The sequence below is a fragment of the Geospiza fortis genome, unplaced genomic scaffold (genome assembly GCF_000277835.1).
Source record: "Geospiza fortis unplaced genomic scaffold, GeoFor_1.0 scaffold474, whole genome shotgun sequence".
Taxonomy (NCBI): Eukaryota; Metazoa; Chordata; class Aves; order Passeriformes; family Thraupidae; genus Geospiza; species Geospiza fortis.
Genome location: NW_005054661.1, coordinates 167,214 through 171,847, shown reverse-complemented (window position 1 = coordinate 171,847; position 4,634 = coordinate 167,214).

Sequence of the window (4,634 nt, the reverse complement as noted above, 5' to 3'; positions counted from 1 at the left end):
TCCCCTCCCCTCCGCTCCCACGCGGCTCGGGGTGGGCTGGGTCGAGGTTGTCCCTTCTGGAGCTGAAGGCATCTTTGTTTGACGCGAACTGGAAGAAGTCTCGTTTTTCCATGATGAGAGGCCCCTTTTCGGGGTTGGCATTGCTGCCCCACATCTTTATTTATACCATCAAATAGTCTTTCTCTTTCTTCCCCCCTGCTGTCCTGCTCCTCTTTCCATCCTTGTAACGTGTCCTGAGTGGAACAAATGAAAACAAGAACATTTCAAAAAAGAGCAGCTTGCCCAGAATCGTGGAATCGTTGCCCTTGCAAATATGCAAGTCTTCCTCAGAGCCAGCCAAGACCAAGTATTACCAGTTTCTATTAATTAAGTTCTGGATTTGGGTTCATAGAATCATGGAATCAGGGAGTATCCTGAGTTGGAAGAGACTCACGAGGATCATTGAGTCCAGAACCTGGCCCTACACAGAACAGCACCAAAAATCACACCATGTGCCTGAAAGCATTGTCCAAACACTCCTTGAGCTCAAGGACTTTGTTGATGTAGTATTTTTTTAATTACTTTTAAATTCACATTTTTAGCTCTGCTAAATGAAAAATAAGAGCAAATGTTTGAACAAAAATATGGAGAACAGCAATGACTTTCAGGAACACAGCCTCTTGTTCCTTGACCTATAATGTTGTTTTGAAGAGCAAAGGAAGGATTTTGCGAGGCTGTTGCTTTCCAGGGACCCTCCTGAAGCTCTGAATGGGTTTGTCCCTTTTCTTCTGGAGCTTCTTTAGTGGAGAGGAGGGGTCCAGCTTTTGCTGACAGTGATTTACCAGACAGCACCTGAGATGTCTGAGCAAACCATCCACCTGCCAGTGATCCAGTGCATATGTCACATTCCAGGCCATTTGTTTTTCCTGCTTTGCTGCTGTGTCCAAACTCTGTTATGTCCATGGGTACCTGTCAATGCTGCTTCTAATCCATTCAATGCAGCTGTTTCTAAGTGAACCTGCCCCTGCAGAAACTGTTTCTTCAGCAAGAGGCCTTATCACAAACAGCTGGACAGCACATCTGTCCCTTGCAGTGCTGGTGAGTGCTTGGAGAGGAGCAGACCACAGACCCACACCTCCACATCTTCACTTCCTCCTCCCAGACTGGCAAGTCTTGTCTTTTTACTGAAATTTCTTGACCAAAGGACCTACCTTTAATTTTCTATGTGTGCGTCTTGAACTTTCTCACGTCAAATCAATACCTTTCCTTGCAACTTGATATGACAAAATGCCTTGTCCCTGAGAGGATTCCTGTATATTTTACAAAACAGTTCCCTGCTGTACACCTTCCCTCAATAAAAAGGCAATCTTGGTATTTTTCACCTGCCTATATATTCATTTGCATGACATTTGTAGGAATATTGTCATTTTCACAGCTCTGTCATAGATGGGCACACCTGGCAAGTTCTTGTCTTAAGTTGGGGCAGTCTGACACACAGGCACATTGAAGTGGTGGAAAATGGGACAAAATAACCTCAAAACATCCTGCTGCCTTTTTTTGTGTGTGGGAGGGGGGGTTTGTGTGTGGGTTTTGTGGGGTTTTTTTTTGTTTGTTTGTTGGTTTGGTTTTTTGTTTGTGGGGTGATTTTTTTGTTTGTTTGGTTTTGGGTTTTTTTTTTTAGAGAACATTAGTTCTTTTGGAACTGATGTTAAAGGCCTGGGCTAGTTTTCTGTAATTGAGGGTTTTTTCCTTAAGAATGGGCTGAGGACATAGGAAGCTCTGAAGGGAAATGGGTGTGGTCTCTTTAGCTCCTTTTCCTAATCCTCAAATAAATTTCCCTTCTTTTTTCCTCTTTTAGTGGAACTGCAGATTTCATGGAAAGATATTTTGCAGAGAATGTGCATGGATATGGATCAGTTACATTCTATGTTGGACTTGGTGACCTTGGAATTCTTTTCCAGTCTTAATGATTCTATGATTCTATCTGAATTGCAAATTATTATTGCACCTCACAGAACACACTGAACTGAACAGATACTGAGTATTCCACTATATTTAAAATGGAGAGAGAGGAAATTGAGGAAGATGAAGGGTAGAAAGAAAGACAAAACTTGCTTATCTGCTCTCATCTACAACTGACTCTATAGAATTGGAAGTGAGGCACAGATGGCTACTATTTCATTTACAACCCCTTGTAGACTGAAATGTGTTTTATGGTTTGTTTAGTTGTTCCTTTATAAACTGTGTATCTGCTCCTTTTTTTTTTCCTTTTTTATCTGACTTGTAGCCTCCAATAACATGTGAACACCCCATTTCAAACACGTGTGTACACATGGTTCTCTGGAAAGCAGCTACTGTAGTGCCTTTGTGTCTGTCTGCAATTACAACCACTCCTCACGCCATTCTGATGTTATGCAATGGTCTCCAAGGGTCTTGTTTTCTAACTGGGAGCAGAGAACAGAAAACTAGGCCAAAATTGTTAAGTGCTTACTGAGAACAATGCATGCTGGTTTCCAACTCTTCATAAGTATGCAGCTGATATTCTCAGCAGTTTCACTGATGACAAACAGAAGGATGCATTTTTTGCTCTTTTGCAGTTGCCACTTTCTGAAATTCTTGCTTCCTATTCACAGAACCAAGGAATGCTTTGGGTTGGAAGGAATCTTAAAGCTCATCCAGTTCCACCCCCAGCCTTGGCCAGGGACACCTCCCATTAGACAAAGTCACTGCAAGCCTTGTCCAGCCTGGCCTTGGACGCTTCCAGGGTTGTGACTTTCGAGCTCAATGCATGCAATGTGTTAGTATTCCTTCACCCCAACAAGCAAACCCCTGCCCCTCTGAGTCTCAGGGCTGTAATTCTGCTCTTTGCCTTGCTGACCTCTCTCACCCCCTTCAGACAGGGCTACCTCCAGCCCTGTCAATTTTAGCCAGTTCTTCCCTGTGTCTGTGTAGTGGGTCCAAAAGATGTCTCTCCTGATTGGTTCATTCATCAGCTCCATCAGGAACCTGCCTTCAAACCATTCCAGAAATATTGTGGTGCTTGCGCCCATCCTGTGGCTCTAAGGATTTCTCCAAAAGCCTGAAGTACACCTCATCCACCTGCTCTTCTTCGTCAGGTGGTCTCCAGCAGAATCCTACTACTACATCCCTGCTGGACCATCTTTCCAAAACAGACTTGGCTGACTCCAAGGCATCTCTGACAGATCTTGCCCAGGAGAAGACATCTATTAGGGGAATATATATATATAAAGAAAAAAAGGGAAGGGAAGGGAAGGGAAGGGAAGGGAAGGGAAGGGAAGGGAAGGGAAGGGAAGGGAAGGGAAGGGAAGGGAAGGGAAGGGAAGGGAAGGGAAGGGAAGGGAAGGGAAGGGAAGGGAAGGGAAGGGAAGGGAAGGGAAGGGAAGGGAAGGGAAGGGAAGGGAAGGGAAGGGAAGGGAAGGGAAGGGAAGGGAAGGGAAGGGAAGGGAAGGGAAGGGAAGGGAAGGGAAGGGAAGGGAAGGGAAGGGAAGGGAAGGGAAGGGAAGGGAAGGGAAGGGAAGGGAAGGGAAGGGAAGGGAAGGGAAGGGAAGGGAAGGGAAGGGAAGGGAAGGGAAGGGAAGGGAAGGGAAGGGAAGGGAAGGGAAGGGAAGGGAAGGGAAGGGAAGGGAAGGGAAAGGAGAGAAGAAAAGAAAAGAAAAGAAAAGAAAAGAGACTTATTTTTCTGGATTAACCCAGTTCATGCATTTGATCAACAGCCCCCACTGAGCCTGACATTTTCAAACTGTGGTAAGACAAGGCACAAAGGAGAATATTTCTGAAGAAAAAAGGCAATATTCATTTTATACCATATTTTAGCAGCATTTCCTGGGATTTAGGCCGTTAAAGCCAACTGCCCCAGGATGTTTAGAGAGTGCTCATGAACACACCAGTACAATCTGAGGCTTTGCATAATTTTTCCTATTTTAATATCCCAGTGTTAACTTTTCAGTCTCCTGTGCTCTTGCAGCCCTTATTTACTTTGCACCCAGTTTTTATATACAGCTTTGTGTGCTTGCAAATTGTTGCTTGACATAAGGAAGGACTGTTTGGAGTTTCTAGAATTTTATTTTAAACAACCCCAAGGTTTTCCCAACCTACAGCACTTTTGAAGCTCTGCCAGGCACAGGTCGATATCTGTAGTCTTGTGTTTTTTCTAGGTTAGATTAAGCTAGAGCTCAAGATCCTTAGGGGGATGAAGATATCCCAGGGTCTCTGCACTGTGTAGATATAGTGGTGAGAAAGCCTGATTCTCTATGAGTTCTAATAATTTTCCTGAAATGGTTGTTTACACGCCATTAGTGTGGAGGCCCTTGCTCCAATATTTATCTCCTGTCTGCTTAAGATTTCCCTTCTCAGAATGCATTGGAGGACACCAGCTTGAAGAAGCAGCAGGGATGCTCCTTTGCCAAGGTGCACAATTTCTTTTGCTCTTTGGAGTAATTAAGGCCATAATTATGAACTTATAAAATATTGTACCTTCAGTTCCTCATTCCAAGCTTATTGTCTGGAGCCAGCTTTTTCATGGTGGCTCAGCATCTTCTGGAGCTGATCCCTTCTGGAAGGGCGAAGTCCCAGAGTATTTCTGGGTCTAGTCACTATCATGAAGGAGGCGGCAGTGCCATTCCAGGCATTTCAAT